The sequence below is a fragment of the Carettochelys insculpta genome, chromosome 10, assembly GCF_033958435.1.
Source record: "Carettochelys insculpta isolate YL-2023 chromosome 10, ASM3395843v1, whole genome shotgun sequence".
Taxonomy (NCBI): Eukaryota; Metazoa; Chordata; order Testudines; family Carettochelyidae; genus Carettochelys; species Carettochelys insculpta.
In genome coordinates, this window is record NC_134146.1 from 29,505,324 (window position 1) to 29,523,109 (window position 17,786).

At 39.6% G+C, this 17,786-nt stretch overlaps 1 protein-coding gene across 2 annotated transcripts in view; it reads left to right on the plus strand.

The window, feature by feature from the left end:
• Positions 1-137: 137 nt before the first annotated feature.
• TIPARP (TCDD inducible poly(ADP-ribose) polymerase) overlaps positions 138-17,786 on the plus strand; it is a 61,507-nt gene continuing 43,858 nt past the window's right edge. Inside the window, exons 1-2 of one of the 2 annotated variants that reach the window (XM_075003722.1) lie at positions 138-904; positions 13,526-13,649. The gene's annotated coding sequence lies outside the window, so the exon portion shown is untranslated. The remainder of the gene's footprint in view (positions 905-13,525; positions 13,650-17,786) is intronic. The other variant, XM_075003721.1, reaches the window with a different exon arrangement.

Below are 17,786 nucleotides of genomic sequence, written 5' to 3' on the forward strand. Positions count from 1 at the left end.
GCAGCTCCACGCCCCCCGGCGAATAAAAACCCGGGGAAATGTTCCCACCTCCTAACAGAGGGGATCGCCTCCGGGTCACCAGCGCCGGGCCGACGTGGACGTGGACGGGGGTGGGAGGGGGGACCATTTTCCACCTAGTCAACTGCCATGAGAGAGGCGCGGGGTGCAGCCGCGTGAGCGTGCTGTGATGCTGAGCAAGCCAGCCCAGGGGCGGGGCGTGTCGGCGCCGGATCGCTGCCCGGGGGAAGGTGCCCTGGGCCACCGCTGGGTGCTCGAGTTCATGGCCAGCTCGGGAGGGGAAGCCGGTGCGTTCGCTCCCCTCCCAAGCCGCTGGGTGGAGCGACGCGGGCCCTTGACGTGTGAGGGCCGTGCCCAGCCCGCGCTCCCCCGAGAGCCTGCGCTCGGGCACCCGCAGCGACTCACCGCGCCGAGCTGGGTGCGGTCCGCGCTCCTGCAGCCCCGCGTCACGGCGGCAGCTGCGCTAGAGGTGGCCGCTGGGACCGCCCAAGTGGCGCTCATCAGCCACTCTCCTCTGCTGCTGGCCCAGCCTATAGCGCCTCTGCTCGGGCTCTGAAGCGCCCCGGCAGCGGCCCCCGGTGACCTCACCCTGCGGCTGGGTCTGGGCTGGCCTTGTAGTGGCCTCACACCTACGTGCCGGCGCAGCGCGCTGACCTCGCACCAAAAGGGCGCCGCTGTACCAACCAGTATGCAGTGGCAAGAGCTCGCCACGCTACGCACACCATGGTAAAGCCACACAAGACCGTGCGGACTGTATTGCACAGTCTGATCATTTGCATCAAGCAGTCAGTGTCTTGCCACACTGCTGTTGCCACCTGGTATGATTTATTTGACTGAGAGCGCAGGGAGCTGCCAGCTTGCAGGATTGGGCACCCAAGTTTTTAAGGTAATAATGAGTGAGTCTCTCCTATCATAAGCGTTATAGGACATGCCTTCCTAGCTCGTTTTTAATTATGAAACCTAAATTAGGCATGTTCCCTGGTTTCTTAGTTTTTCAAAGTGTGTGCATGAGAACTTGAATTTTGGAGAAAAGATAAGGGAGAGGAAGCCCTGCTAGTCTATACACTATCAAAACAACATGGTTTAAATCTTGATGGGAACTTTCTGAGTCACTATAGGGGCTCGTCTGCATACTTGGGTCAGTCTAATTCTTGACCTTTGCCCCCCACCCCTCCACTCTCTGATTTGCTCATCTTGATTATATTTTTCTGATTTGACCTCCTTGCTTACTGTTGTTGGTTCTCAGTGCCTTAAATATTGAGTCTGTTCTGGTCTGGCTATGGTCTGAAGAAGTGGGTCTGTCCCACGAAAGCTCACCTAATAAACTATTTTGCTAGTCTTTAAAGTGCTACTTGACTGCTTTTTGTTTTGATGGAGGAAAGATGACTCTGGTAAACCACATGTATTGTTTGTCCTAACCACCTTTTACAAGTGTAGTTGGCATGGGTTCTTTGCAGCTGTTTCTTTTTAACTTTTGAGGCTTTCACCAGCAGTCTTGGGCGAATATTCTGAAATCTAATAGATCTTCTTGTTGCAATATTTCTTTGGTGTAATTTTGTTCCATTTATCCATGTCCTCTAGGACAGGATTTCCCAAACTGTATATAGTTGGGACCTGGTTTTTTTTTCAGTACCTTTTTTTGTGGCCCAAATTATAAACATATGAAAAATGAATAAAGTTTCACTGTTTATTATTTATTCACAATAATAATAGTAGCTAGTGATAATTTTGTATATTTTTTCTAAGAATTTTTTTTTATTCCCCCTCCCCAGGACACGTACTGGGCTGTGAACTACACTTTGGGAAACACTGCTCTAGGACAAAGCAGTTCTTATCTTTTTCCATAGTACTTATATCCCGCATATGAGAATAAGGATTTTTTTGTTGTTGTTCAGCTGAAATAGAAATTGTTGGGTTTTCAAAGCTTTTCTCATAAATCAGTCTGTCTGCTGCTTAATTTTCCAGTTTGTTGGTACCTTTCATGTGGGAAAATTTTGGTCCTGTATCAGAATAGGAAGTGGTATCTGAAAATTTCAAAATTAATTTGAGATTGTCATGTCCATGAAAAATGTCTATAGGTGATTCTTTCTGGACCTTCTTTTGTTAAAATGGAAACTCATATGACTTTATTTGAAATTTACCAGACTGTTGATCAGCAAGATTTACTGTGCTATTGTCAGTGATGTCATGATACTTATGGGCCAATGGGGAAGCACCACATCCTCAAATGAATTGCTTACCCTGCTCTGTTACAGCTTTAAATATGGCTAGGACATTTATAACCATTGGGTGGTGCAGTTACTACTTCAGGCACCTGGTACCTGTAGTCTGCAAACATAAGTTCATGCTTTACCTCTCTCTTATTAAGACAGATGTTTACTTAAGCACTATACGTGAGGTTTTTAGGACTGTCTCACACTTTTACAAAATTGTAAAATCCATTAATTGGTAATAGGATTCCCCATATTGTCCATTCACACTGTGTCAAAGCCTTTTTTTGCCCATCTCCAGATAATATAACTGCACTAGTTTGTACTTTGAAGGATTTCTTCATGCTCCAAAAGGGTTAAACAACCTAAATAATAAAAGTTCTTTAAAAACTTGGCATTATGGAACTCTTTTGAAGATATTTAGCCACCTTAGTGGGATTTTTAGAAACATCTAGGTGCCTAACTCATCACACCTAGATATTTTTGAAAATCCCTTAGTTGCCTATCTTAAAGCACCCCAAATAAATCTGTTCATTGCTGCAGCTTTAGGTTATACTAAATATATTTTGACAATGGTTTATACCAGGAGTTCTCAACCTTTTTCTTTTTGAGACTACCCCTAACATGCTATGAAAAAACTTCATGGACCCCGTGTGCTGCAACAACTGTTTTCTGCGTATGAACTGCAAGGCTGGCATTAGGGGGTAGCAAGCTGAGCAATTGCTTAGGCCACAGAGCACCCTGAGAAGCTAAGTTGCTCAGGCTTCTGCTTTGGCTCTGAGTGGTGGGGTTCAGGACTTAGGTTTTCTGCCATGGGCCCAAGGGAGTCTAACACTTGTCCTGAATGGCAGAACCCTTGAAACCTGCTAGAGGTTCCCCAAGGGGGCCTGGATCCCTAGTTTAGATCCACTGCTTTAACAAATGCTGTTTTCCCCCCTAGATAACACGCTAAAGCTTCTATTAAATCTAAGGCATTGTAGAAAGTAAGAGAGAATGAAAATGCTGGCATTTGCCTTTGGGTTCTTCTTAAAACAAACACTAAACTAACTACATAGTTATTAATAATACTGTTTATTTATGTGGCTAAGCAGTATGACTAGTAACATTTGCAAAGAAACTTTCTGTCCAAGGAATATTTTTACTTAGAGAATTGACCAGTGTTGCAGCTTTGTGGGGCAATTTCAGGGTGGAGTTGTTGTATTGAGGTTTTGATATAGCAGTGGCGTGGCAGTGCTGTCCTCCCCCCCCCCCCCACACACACATTCTTCTCCATTTTAGTAATGTGCGTAATTTTTTTTTTTTTTATAAGCAGTGTAACATCTAGGGTAAGAATCCAAGTTCATATCCCAGGACTGGGTACACGTGGGAGGGAGAACATCACTTTGGAACATGATCTTCTTCCTTGTGTCAACTAGGTTATTTGCTTTTCAAATTCAAACAGTCTGAATAAGTCCTGTTGTAAGTAGGGAATGTTGTAACCCAGCTTTTCCCAAACTGTGTTTTGTGGAACACTGGTGTTCTGTGCAATGTGAATAGCTGTTCTGTGGGAAAAATTTCCATGCTAACTATATTTTCCATCTAAAATATTAAGGAAATTATTTGTGTATACAAAAATACTAAGGTGCTTGAATAGAATTTAGATTGTAGGTATATTAATATTTAGAATGCATCCATAATATCATTATAATAATCTGGGTTGAAACAGAGATGCAAAACCACTCTTCCCATGAAAAAGCTGTCAAATGTTACTTTTATTTTACAAAAGATTTCCATAAAAACAACACATTTCTAAAAAAACTTTTAAAATATTTTTCCATTCCTAATTTGTTTTGCGTTTCTTTTTCATAAAATGTTTCCGTTTTAAGGAAGGACAGTCCTTTTTTGAACAGTATTAATCCTTTCTATTTTTGTAAGTAAGAAAGATGCAAATCATCCTTCTTTTGGCTGTTGTACTGATGTTTTGTTTTGGGTTTTTACTTAATTTTTAATTTATACCTAATTATAGGGTTGTTAACCATCCTCCTATCAGAAGGATAGTTCATTCAGATGATTTTCTCTTGTTGTTTTTTGTTCTTTGTAAAATAAGACATCTTAAAAAACCTAACTCTTTTAAATCAACTTCTGAGCATCATCAGTGGCAATCTTTCAGTATGAAACCCTCCCCATTCCCAGACCATTGTGTATGTATTCTGTCAATATATTCCAAGCCCAAAAGTGTTCCATGGCCAGAATAGTTTGGGACATTGTCATAAGCACATCTCAACTGCATTTAAACATATTTTTAAACATAGTTACATTGCACAGCCTTAAAGAGTTTTTTGTTTCCAGTCTAAAGAGGCGTGTATAGCAGGTGGTAAGGAAGTTGGTTTTATTGTAATTGTTTTGATTACTTTGTTTACTTACGCTGCTTGTTGAAAGATGGATGAGAGAGAAAACATGGTCATGAAGTGGTTGTAATGGGTCTAACTGGGTTATCCAGAGTATAGTGGTGGGATGGAGCTAATAAACAGTTTTTCTTTGGGAACTTGGGGAGCCTATTTCCCAGAAGTACCTTAACCAAATAACTGCAGATTTGTGTCTCAGATTGTACCCAAGTCCCTGTTATACAGGTGGAGACACTGCTACATCATTTAGTTACCAGTTCTCTGCATATAGACTCAGGTCTCCTCCTAGTCCTGTTAAGCTTGAAGCGCTCATTAGAGGGAAGAGAGCAGGACTCACACAGTGCACGTGCAGATCATTCTCTAGTGCATCACCGATGCTTGAGTCAGCTTGTAGATATAACTCTAGTCTTAAATAATTTTGGCAATGGGAAACAATGGTCAGGCACTAGCAGACTTGAAACCTGCCCCAGTGATATCAGTTCAGAGTAAATCAGTGCACTAGTCTGAGCTGTGGGTGTATGCAAAAAGTCATAGGAACTATAATTTTGATATATAATATTTTAGGAGAGGATGTATCTCAGGAACATGTTTCTGACACAAGCACGGGTTTGGATGTTTAACACTACACATAGCCCCAAGAAAACAATGGAATTTTCAATGAAATCAGAATAGGTCTCTGATTTTTAGTGTTGTACTTAGAAAAATTGGCTCTTAAACAGTAAGCTGGTCTCAACTTTAACTATGGTGATGTTGACAGCCAAATGCACTGTGAAGTTGTGTACAACAATAAAGGTAGAGAAACTGGAGGATTCTGCTTTGCCGAATTCATACCCACATACAGAGCCAAAGCTATCTTAAAGATCTCTGAAGCCCTAGTGAAGCAGTCAGGTCTGTAACCTGTGGTTCTCAGTACTATAATTGCAAAGTAGGGAAAAAAAAAAAAGCCCTCCTGATGATTTTCAATAAAAAGGTGAATGTCTAAAAGCCCAAAAATGAAAAACTCATGTCTAACTAGCAAATGATGTGATCCCAAACCATTGGATAACTCCCCCTGGCATGTTCAGGAGAGAGAGAGAAGTTTGGGAGTGAAAGTCAGGAAGACAGTGGTGCAAACACACACGTAAAGTATGATGAAATAGAATATGTAAAAATTTGTGAACATCCTGCTGTAAAAAATGTATCATATTACAAATCATAGTGTGTGTGCTGTTCTTAAAATAAGGGTGACAAAGTATGGTTTGAGGTTATGTATTAAGGACTCTCTCATATTCACATACATTGTGGCTCTTTGAACTATTTTTTTTTTTTTACCAAATTGGGAAAAAATGGCTCTTCTTGTTGTTTTGGTTGCTGACCCCTACCCTAGGGCTACTGGGTGGTACATTGGCATTTCGACCCAAAGTGGGGGATTTTGTCTAATTGACCATTGTGAACCTTATTCAGGTTGTACACTGAGTATTTAGTCTAAGGTTCACAGAATCATAGGGCTGGAAGAGATGTCAGGAAATCGAGTCCAGGCCTAAGATTCAACAGCAGTAGTTTCCCTATACATGTAAAATTCCCACAAGTTACGTACTTTTCTGGAAATAAAATGTATCCATATATACCAAAAGTAATATTAGTGCCATCTTCAGCCATTTTGACCTGAAAGCAGAATTTTGCCTAGTGATATAAATATTGTCATCTGTTATTTATGGAAAGTAGGCCACCTAAATTGTGAAACACTGAATAGCAGTAAGCACGCTGGAAATGCAGAGATTTTCTGTATTGCTGTGCTACTTGCCTCCTTTCTTCCGCTTTCTAAACTGGAAACTCTTAAGTGTTTTATCAGGGCTGTGTTATATCCAATGTGGCATTTGTTTTATCTGTTTAATTGTTTATCTATGTTTAAATGTATTCTGCAAACACAATCAACCTTGGATTAAAAAGGAAAATTTTCTGAGGACCAATGAGTAAGGGTAAATCAATCAGCTCCCTAAAGCAGTTGTATCTAACTTAATGTGAATCTTTATTTCTCAAAGCCAAGAATGATTCTCACCAGTACGTCAGTCTAAAAGAAACTAGGTCATTACAAGACTTGAATATCACTTGAACGATGGAGGCAAATACTAGTGACTCCATAATTAATATTACCTGGAGGTTTTCACTTAAATTTTCATAAGTAAGGGATATTTTATGCTTTTTGGCAGTGGAACTGATGTAATGCTGATATGTAAAGGAGGGGCAGTGTTTGCAAGGGACTGCCCGGAGGTGGTTCCTGCAGTGTCCAGGCAGTAGATTGAGGTTTGTCAAAGATAGGGTGAAAGGATTTGTTGCTACACAGACGTTGTTCTGTTCCATTCTTGGAAAAGTGCTGAACCACTGGCATTTATTGCTAGATTTTTAGGTTCAGGTTATCAAATTTCAACTTTAATATTTGTGGCCAAAAAGAAATATGAAATAGAATACATCCTCTGGGAGAGCTGTGAAAATCCCATCTATGTAGATGTCACCTTTTGGTGAAATACACAATCCAAATAAAGTTTGTATAATATTTTGATTATTTTAGACACACTATAAAACATGGTGTCCGTGTGGAAGTTGCTGGGGTCAATACCCATATACTACATATAGGTAACGTAACAATCCTTATGTCCTTGACATGAACTTTAATACGCCCTTTCTGTTTTCCTTTTTTTACGTGTCCGAATGAATCACAGGACACTTTAGAATTTTTTTTATCCCAAACAGCTGCAGAACGTGAGCCAGCAGTGTCTTTTCTGCTTCCAGAACAGAAAATCAGTATCAGTGATTTTTTTATAGTGCATTAGGCGCACACTCTGTCAAATACTCTTGTCTTAAAATCATATTAAAATTGCTAAGTTTCTTATTTAGACTGATCAGCAAGAATTCCCTCCTTATTTACTGCATCTGTTCACTCAAGTTTTATGTCTCAGCATGATATATTTTCAAACTGAATCATATTCAAAGAGGGGGGTGTACTCCCCGCTGATGCCAGAATTACCCGCTTCTTTCTGGTGACTGAAAGCTGTCCTTTACTCAGCATCTTTAGCAAAGATGTACACTTTGCTGACTTAGCAGCCTTTAGTTTTCTTGTCTGTCAATCATCTCTCTTTCTCTGTTCCTCCAAAAGAATCCTTCCTTGAGCACAGGAGCAATATCTCTTATTTAGTTTCAATAAGTATTTCACCACCAAGTCCTTCATCTTGTAGGAATGACTTCTTAGACGTCTGTCTTTTCCTTTATCTTTGTAATAGTCTATTTATGCTAACCTCACCATCTGTACACCATGCTGTTCACTAAAAGCATATCTACACAGCATCTGGAAGCATGTTTCCAAACGCAGGTCTAAAGACTTGTTTTACAGGGGCTTGTGCTGGTGCTCTTAAAAATAGCTGTGTAGGCTTTGCATTGATGTGGTTTGGATTCTCAAGCCCATGCCATGCAGATGTGGTTGCATCAGCTCAAACAAGAGATCTTGGCATTAGAAAAAAATTCAGAAAAGGGCAACAAAAATGATTAAGGGTTTAGAATGGATGGCCTATGAGGACAGATTAATAAGATTGGGACTGTTCTTCTTGGATAAGAGATGACTAAGTGGGGGGGGGATATGATAGAGATCTATAAAATCGTGGTGTGTGAAGAAAGTGAATAAAGAGTTATTTACTCCCTCCCATAACACAAGAACTAGGCATATTAATAAATTGAAATGAAATTAATGAAGTTGAAATGAAACAAAAAAACAAATGAAAAGTACTTCTTCACAAAACACAGTCAACTTGTGGAACTCCTTGCCAGAGGAGTGTTGTGAAGTCCAAGATTATAACTGGGATCAAAAAAGACCTAAATAAATTCATGGAAGATGGATCCATCAATGGCTTTTAGCCAGGATAGGCAAAGATAGAGTCCCTAGCCTCGGGGTTGGCAACCAAAATTGGAAGAAGAGCCATTTTTTTTAGTTAGGTAAAAAACTCAATGATTCAAGAGCCATAATACCTGTGAATACAAGAGGGTCCCTAACAAGTAACGTGAAAACATACTTTTTGTAACTCCATGTTAATAACATTGCACACACAATGATTTGTAGAGCAGTGCAGGTTTACTGCAGGACATTAACAAACTTTTCACGTATTTTATTTCCTCACACTTTTGCACGTGTGTTTGTATACTATATTCCTTTCACTCCTGAACAATGGCTGTCTCTCTGGAGGCTGCTAGATTCTGAACAATTTATTTTTGTTTTTGAAATCAGTGTACAGCTGCTTTAATACTTCAGTGAAGCACTCTTTTGCTGTATATATTCGCTATCTGTGAGTGGCTTTCCTCCTTTCGTGATCTCTGGAGTTGCTACAAAAGTAGCTGCAGCTATGCAACTTTGTGATTTTTACCCTTTAAGCCAACATGTTCTGAATTTTGCTCTACTTTTTTTTTCTTTTCTTTTCTTTTTTCTTTTTTTCTCCCTGGCACCTCCAGCTGGATACCATTTGGCAAAAGCATTGTGGTTTTTCAGAAATCACCTCTCAAGTTTGCATTTTTTGTTGTTGGCGAATTTCTCATTGCAAATGAGACAAGGGGGGCCAGCGGAACTTGGTATAAATGAGAAAGATTGGGTCCATTCAGTTTGAAATTCTGTTTTCTTCTTAGATTTTCATCTATTTTGAAGCCATACCAACCCACTTTATTTGATCACAATTTTACTTCATGTTTAATTTCAGTTTTCTTTCTTAAACTGCTTGTTGCCCTCACAGCAGGAATGCCACAAGCTTCATTTTCCTTTTCAAAATCAAGACTTTACTAGCAACGTGATCAAAACAAGGATACAGTGCCATATCCCACAATGCACTGCACATAAAGGGGGAATGATTGAATATTTCAGGATCACGTAGTGTTTGCTCTTTAGACACAAGTTCATTGCTGGGCTTTTAGATGTTCACTGTTTATCAAAAATAATCAGGATGGGATTCATTTACTTTGCAATTATAGCTTTGGAAGTCTTTGAAGAGCTGCATGTGGACCCCTGCCATAGCCTTTGTTTGTAAGAAGCTTGTAGAAAGTCACAGGGCATGGATCATTGGATGAGTACCTGTTCTGTTCATTCCTTCTGTGGCATTTGACATTGGCCACTGCCAGAAGACAGAATATTGGGTAGGATGGATATTTGGTCTGATCTGGTATGGGAGCCCTTAAGTTCCTAGAGACTTCGGAGCCTGCGCTTCAGCCCAAGCTATAGTACATGCACTATACCCTCTGTTTGTCTTCAGTGCAGTTGAGAAGTGTGGTTGAAGCATATTTAGAAATATCAGTTATGTCGACAGTAGAGAGTTTTGTTAACAGTAACTTCTGTTGACAGATTGCTGTTGGGTAGACATAGCCATGTAGATAAAAGCTAGTTTGATTAAAAGTAGCAATATTCCCACAACAGCATGGCCAATAGTATGAGAGAGCCCCCTGAGAACAGCTCTGTCAAGGGTCTTGGATATGTACTCGCACAGCTAGCCCTTGCTGCTGCCACAACTATAATGCTATTATTACTGAAACTAGCTTTGATTTTGCTATGCCCAAGCTAGGATGGTTGTGTACTGCAGTCACACATCATAGTTGCAGTTATAGGTCATAAAAAGTCTCTTCAGCCTGAGTGTGTGTATTTTTTGACCTCCTTTTTTGAAGAAAAGCGTGTGTTATCCTGGATAATGATGAATTTCTATTCTCTTTGGTTCTGATCACCTCTACCCGAGTCTAATGTCCTGAACCAAACTGGAGACCCTAACACCACTGAATATTGATTAAGTCCAGATGTAAATCCAAAGCTGGACTTTGTAGCCAGCATCTCTTTGTAACAATGGACCAAATCTGGACCTAAGTGAGGAGAGAATATGGCCCTGATTTAGGATTTGTGTGACTGATTTCTTCCCTCACCCCTACACACACATTTCTGAAAATTTATCCTTTGTGCCTTCCAGATTAGTTTGCACCAAAAGTTAGATCTGACATTCTTTTCTCAGACAAATAAGGACTTTGCGCAGTTCTGAATAAGACTGGCAGTATGAGGATGTAGACTTGTTTGTGTTATCCTTTTTTCATATAGCTTTATTGTAAATCCATGCTCTCATACAGCTCAGTTATGACACCATATAATCATCTAGCACTGATACCTTTGACATAAGTAACATGGAAACAAATTTGCATTATCCTTACCCATGTTGAATAATACTTTATTCTATAAGTAGTCCTACTGAAGTCAGTGAGACTGACTACATAGGTAGTAAGGCACTAATGTTGTAAGTTCTGATCTTGTAAAGGCATACAGTCAATCTTAGACCCTCATACCTGCCCTGAAACTGTGGTGGAACACTGCATAGGTGTAAAGATACATGCATGCAGGGCCTTTGCAGATTCAGTCTCGGATTTAGCAACTGAAAGTCTAATGAATATTTGCTATTGTAACAAAAATGTTGTCCGTCATTGTCAGATAACATCACTGCATTATATTGTATCTTCTAGATGGCCACTTTTTGAATTCACTGAAACTGATTATTGTCTCACATAGGTAAAATTCACTAACTCAGCTGCTCAGGGGAGTTCTTAAAAGTATTGGAAGTGTTTCTGAGTTAGTGGTGTTTGTCATAAATTAAAGTGAACTATGAAACCAAGAATGTTTCAACTCTAGTTTAAATAGGCATCAGCCTGCATGAATGGACTGCCATCCACACAGTAATTCTTACCATGAGGTAGGACACTTCTATTAGAACAGGTCCTATGTAGCATAGAATTAGCCCCTGTCTAAACACAAAAGTTTTACAGATTGCCCTGTATTGGTTTAGTATATTAATACAATTAAATAGATATATGGCATTCTTAAACCAGTTTGTGAGAGTCCTCTCCAAGGGATTGCACTGATTTTATTAAATTAGTGTAACCCTCTTATGTGAACACTTTTGAATTGGTTTATAGAGTTCCCACCCAGTTTCTAAACTGATGCAGATTAAATGAGTACTACACAAAAAATGTGAAGTCCATATAAATTCTCTTTTTGGTGAGTAGATAATTAATTTAAAGGTTCCCTCTATATTTATGAAATGTCACATTGTTAGACCCATATTACAGTACATGGTTGAAATGACTGAGTTTTGCACTGGCATGAAGTAGGTTTTAACTGAGTCCCTGATTGATTGCAGCATACTAAAAAAGATCATACTACTATGATTTGAAAATAAAAATAAAATCCAATTCTATCCAAGACCACTACTTTTTTTTTCTTGTATGTTAGAAATGTATCATGCTAAGGGTCTGGTAATAATTTGGAAAGGGGGAGTTGGTCCAGTCTACAAGCGCTTATGTGAAGAACAAATGTTTTATAATGGGCTCTTTAGTATAGCAAAGGTTTAACAAGCTCTAATGGTTGGAGGTTGAAGCTATAACAATTGAGACTGTAAGTAAGGTGTAAATTATTATATGACTGTAAGTGTAATTGATCACTGGCACAGTTTATCAAGGATGTGGTGGATTTGCCATCCCTAGCCATTTTAAAATCAATATATGATTTTGTATAAAAAGCTTTAGCTGAAAAAAGAATTATTGTGGAAGAATCCTATGGTTTGTGTTGTGCAGGAGATCAGACTAGAATCTAGATCAGCGTTTCCCAAAATGTGTTCCGTGTGATGTGAATAAGTGTTCTGGGGGGGAGGAATGATGCTAGTGATTTTTTCCTTCTAAAATATTAAATATGAAATTATGTGTGTCAAAAATACTAAGATTTTTGCTTATAAATTCATGGCTTTGTTTGCTTGATAAGTTAATGGCAAATAATGTCTATTTGAAGCATAAAAGCAGTTTATCACAGAAAACTCTTCCTTTCATAATAAGGATTTTTCAGAATTGGAGCAGTTCTTCATGTGACCAACTCCCATGGCAGAATCGATATCTAAAACACAACAGAAATTAATTACACATTTCAAAAAAATCAGTTTCATTGTACTAATAATTTGAGAATAATGGGTCATCTTGCAGACATACAGACCAGTGTGCTTCGAGGCTCTCAATCTTTAGCCTACAATCCTAAAATAGCAAGAAGCGTCTGTAAAAATGATCAACATATAAATATTTTCAGGGTAGTGACTCTCTGAATCATTAATTCCACATCACTGCAAATGAATCAGACTCTATACACATACTTCTTAGAAGCAAACGAGAGAGAAGTGAGCAGAAAATGTATATTATATTTGTAGGCTTTGTATGTTTGGGTAATACAGTTGTTTCACTAAGCATTCAGGACCTTACTTGTTAAGAAAGAAGTGCATAGCTGGGTCACGTTCTTTTAATGTGAGATTTTGAGCATTTGCAATGCGTAATGCCGGAGTTAGCAATCTGCAGCTCTTTAAGGAGCCGCTTGTGGCTGTGAGCACTGTTGCCACTGACTCCTCTTGTGGCTCCAGTGGCTCCAGAGGCTGCTGCTGCTTAAACAAAAAAACTAAATTCAGTTTCCTACCATTAAACCAATTGAATTTAGTTTTTTATTTAAGTGGTGGCAGCCTCTGGAGCTGCTGAGCAGTCAGCTGCGGCAGGGAGCGCTGAAGGAGAAAGCTGAGTATTTAGATTGGAAGCGGACTTTAAAACAATTTTAGGCTAGTGCTTTTGAAAAATCTCACCTCATCATGTTTGGACCTTGCAGTTTCAACTCCACCAGTGGCTAAACCATCATTTATGAAAATGATCAGTGTGGAGAGGGTCAGAATTTTTGCAGAGAGGTAGCTGTGTTAGTCTGTATCTTCACAGAACAAAACAGCAGTCATGAAGCACTTTAAAGACTAACAAAATTATTTATTGGATGATGAGCTTTGATGGGGCAGACCCACTTCTTCAGATCTGGGAATATTCTTGTGCTAAACGACTGATTTTGTTTTTTGTTTTATGAAGACTTTTCACTAGGTGGCACCATAACTAAAGGTACAACCCTGGATCTATTACACAAACCTTTGCTGCCTTCCTTTTGCAGATCTCCACTATATTCAGAACTGATCTTATCTTTCGTCTGCCTCAAGTAAGCATTCCAAGCCCATGCTTTGTTTTTTGTTGTTGTTGGGTGGGAGTTTTTGGTTGTGTGTTTTTTTTTTTTTTTTTTTTTTTTTTTTTTTTTTTTTTTAAAACAAAAAATCACAGAAGGGCTTTAGGGTTGCAATTATTAAAGTTAGGATAAAGAGGTAAGACGTTAGCAATAAAACATTCAGGAACTGAAGTTTGCAAGGAGTCCAAATTATTTATTTATAGAGGGTGCTATAATTTTTAAGGGGAAATCTTAAAAAACAACAAATTCCAAACTATGAAGTAGTTTACATTTACAATGGATGCAAAGAAATTAGAGTCCCAAAAGTTATAGCCTCTAGCAGATTCAGCACTTCTGACTAACATTGTGACCAGAGATACTTGAGTTTCATTTTCCCCGTTGTTAACTTGCTTAATATCTGCATAACTAACATTCCATTTCTCTTGGAACGTACATACCCTGACTTGCTAGCACATGTCTGTATCAGACCAGGACTGGAGTTTTCATGTTGTTGCTTGGGTCAATGTTAGCACTTGGAATCGTAAGACTGGAAGGACTTCAAGAAGTCATCTAGTCCAGTCCCTGCATTTGTGGTAGGACTAAGGGATGATCAAGGCAATACTAATGTGTTTGTCTAACCTACTCTTCAAACTCCTATGACAGACATTCTGTAACCTTCCTAGACAATTTATTCCCATGCTTAATTACACTGACAGTAATTGTTTCCTAATATCCCATCTAAACTACCCTTGCTGCAATTTAAGCTCTTTGCTTCTTGTCCTATTCTCATAAAGGCAGTTAATAGAATTAGTTTGTATAGATTTATTTCCTTGGGTAGTTAACCTCACTCCTTGACTTCTACACAATGTATTTACATCTCATTTATCCAAAGCTTTGAAACATTCACAAATTATATTTGTGAGAAGTTGTCAAATGTCTTGATAAAATATCAACGTAATTATGGCTTTGTATGTTACACTTCTTACTCTAAGTAAATAAGTAGCTACTCAGTGATTTCATTAAAAAGAACAGGAAGTGTATCCAGTCTTTTCTCTGACTTTCTATCACCATTTCCTACAAGCTATTACAGAGCAAAAAAAAAAAAAGGGGGAGCAATTCTATACAATCCTTTACAATGATCATAGGGCAATAGATGCTGAGTCAGGACTCGGACCTAGTTTCCATTTCCATTCTCAGTAGTTTGCTGTTGGGTGAGTCACTTTTTTTTGGTTTGTGTTCCTTTTCTCTTTCTGGTAAAAAATATACAGCAGACCACTTACATTGTGTGATATTGATAATATTTAATGTTTAGATTGCATCTGAAAGCACTTTACAACGATTATACTGTCTCATTTTTAAAGCATTTGTGGAGTTAGGTGTGAAAATAACTATATAAATGGAAAATATTATATAGGGCTAGATGAAGATGGCACAGGAATCCTGTTGTGAACGTCTGGTCCCATTAAAGTTACTTAAGAATCTTGTTATTACCTTCATTTGAGGCAAGATTCCATCCTTGAGCTGTATTCCTGACTCATTGTATAAACTTGGGAGATCAGGTAACTTTTTTGATTTCTAGTCTGCAAAATAAGAACTGGAAACAGCATGCTTAAGCAGGGCCCCTACGTTGGAGCAGAAAGGGAAGGGTACGCTTTACCAGGGCCCTCAGACCATGGAGCAGGAGTGGAGGTCTTGCCCAGGCTGCAAATTGTGGTATTTATGTGGGAGGAGGCCTGTATTAAAAATTTGTACTGGGCCCAAAATTATGCTTAAGCCCTGTGCTTAATTATCACACAAAGATATTTGACTCTTGACCTTTTGGAAAATGCTTTGAGAGCTTCAGATTCAAGGCACTAGATGAGGCCATGTTTAATTATAATAACCTTAAAACTGCTTTTTCTTTAACTTTAGTGTTACATAGACTTTCTTAGTATGGGTGTTAGTCACAGAGCTTTTGTTTCTAGTAAAAGTTTTGTGCCTTTAAAATAATGCAGGTGTTGAATTCTCTTATGATCACACTGAAATTTTACAAATGAAGGTAACCTGCTTACTGTACAAACTGGTTTTCATGCTGACTTGGCAACACCTTTATCTGAAGGGACTGGCTCAGTTGCTCTTCAGAGATATGTGCTGAACAATACCTCCATTCAACGGGGTGTGTTTTTTTTTCAGTAGTTTCAAAGTTCACCAGTCCCGTATTTGAGAAAATGAAATTGTAAACACATGAAGCTTCAGGCAAATAACTAAACTAGATGATGCAGTTGGGAAAGATATCTTAAAGGATGAGAAGCATTTTTCACATCCCTCACTTACTTTTCTAATTATAAAGTCAATAAAATATATATTTAAAAACTCAGTGTCGTATGCTTGGATGGCTTGTACCCTGATAAACATAGCAACATGCTATGAAGCCCGCCTCCAAGTTCTGTGCATAAACTAAAATCTCCTATGTAGTATTCTGACATACAGATCGATGGACAATCAGGAAAAGGTCTACCAGCTTCAGAAAGTGGATGTAATGTGAAGAAGTCTTGGGAAGTTTGGGACAAATCCAGAATGTTAGCTCTGGAAAAATGAAGAAAGGGCCCTGTTTTGCTCCTGTAAAGTAATTGTCAAATCTTCTATAGATTTAAAAGATCATGCCCTAAATCACTGTGACACTCTGGTAGGTTAATGCTGCTCTGACCTAACTTGTGATAGCAAAAACCCTGCATTTTGGTGGGGTCAAAGATGCATGCATCTGTGGGTGTCTAAGCCTACATAGGCCATCTGTAAATGGCGTGGGAGGTGATGGGAAACTGGTCTCAGACATCAAGGGATTTAGAAAGGTTTTCTGTATGTTTTCATGTGTCAGGGTCCATTGCTGCAGTTTCTGCCCAACAGCTCTTGCGGAGAAGCCCTGCTGTCCAGCATTCCCAAAAGTTTATCTGTGCATTGTGAGCTTTTCAGTAGTCTAGCTCAAATTAACTTATGCAATTTGCGGTGCGCAAATTGCATCAGTTATTTTGCGCTCACTTATTTTGAGCCTGGTGCAGGCTACATTGCAACAGAGTTTGAAATAAGGGGCTATTTCTGTCTTACCGGTAGCTCTCATACAGTGAGGGTTACCGGGAACAAAATATTAACACTGTTATTCTGAGTGCAGTGTTTGGCCTCATGTTTTTCTATTTTGAGTTACCAGTGTATCCCAAAATAGAAACCATAGTGGAGCCTTAGCCTAGGTGTTGCTGGCCACACCCCCTGCTGCTTACTAACATTGTTTCTACCTGACTTGATAGCACAATACCTATTTATTAACACAGCTCAGTTTCAGACATTCCGCACCTTTTTATTACAAGTGGGAACGTGTACTCAAAAAGTTCCTGTATATTCAAACTCAGTTCTGTTTCCATGGAGGATCGATAGGAGGAAGAAACCTGAGCTGCTTCTCTCATAGTTTATTCTGTAGCATCCAGATCAAGTGGATGGGATTGCAGAGTGAGGGGACGAAATGGTTTGCAAAGTCTGAGGACCCTGAGAACACAGAACACACAGGTATCCCCACCATCCATGTGGTTAGACTTTTTATTTCAGGATCTCCGTGGCAGGAATAAGGTGACCAGCTTTCTAATTTGTGAAAATTGGACACTGACAATCAGACGCTCCCCTGCTGCATCTCTTCTGCCTGTCCCCATAAACCCCCCTACCTTCTCTGTCCCTGTCATTTGCTGCTGTCTTCACCTCCCTGCCTTCACCAGGTGAGCAGGGCTCTAGTGGTAGAAGGGTGATGGGGGAGGATGTTAAGGGAGAGCTGCTCTCTGAGCATGAGGGTGCAGTGAGTGGGACAGGATGGAAGAGAGAGAGAGCTGCCCTCTGGGGGCTGAAGGAGTGACTGTGGCAGGATGGGGGTAGCACACTGGGAGTGGGGCACAAAGGAGGCTGAGAAGGGCAACCGGGCAGTGAGCCCAGCCACGGGCCTTGCTCTTCAAATGCCATGTGCATCAGGATCCATCTCTCAGATGCTGGACACCATCACTTCTTTCTGCTGGATCCAAGAATTTCCTGATGGCTCTCCCAGCTCCATCAACAACTGCTCTTCCTGCCTTCCCAGCGGTAGAACGGAAGTCAATTGAGGTCAGTTACTCATCTAACCAG